The sequence below is a fragment of the Sapajus apella genome, unplaced genomic scaffold, assembly GCF_009761245.1.
Source record: "Sapajus apella isolate SASKATOON/1434 unplaced genomic scaffold, GSC_monkey_1.0 scaffold33, whole genome shotgun sequence".
NCBI lineage: Eukaryota > Metazoa > Chordata > Mammalia > Primates > Cebidae > Sapajus > Sapajus apella.
The window spans coordinates 21565245-21565552 of NW_022436973.1; positions in this window are offsets into that span (position 1 = coordinate 21565245).

Sequence of the window (308 nt, forward strand, 5' to 3'; positions counted from 1 at the left end):
GAGAGGGAACGCGAAGGGCACCGCGAGGGGAGAGGGCGGGCTTGGGCACCTGCGGAGAAGCGTGGGAGGCTTCTGCAGGACCCGAGCGCGTGCCAGCGCCGCAGCCCCCCCTAGACCGTAACATACTCGCTTGCCCTGCGCGAAGGGTCCCTTCTCTCCTGGAGTGTGGTGCCCCTCTCTCGGCCCGGGTCGCCCCCTCCTCCTTCCTGGCGGTGCCCCTCCTCGGTCCCGCCCCCCGCGCCGAGTTGGGAGCGCCGCAGCGGCCGCTGCCTGCACCGCCCGGTCCCGGAGCCGCCGCTTTGCCCGCC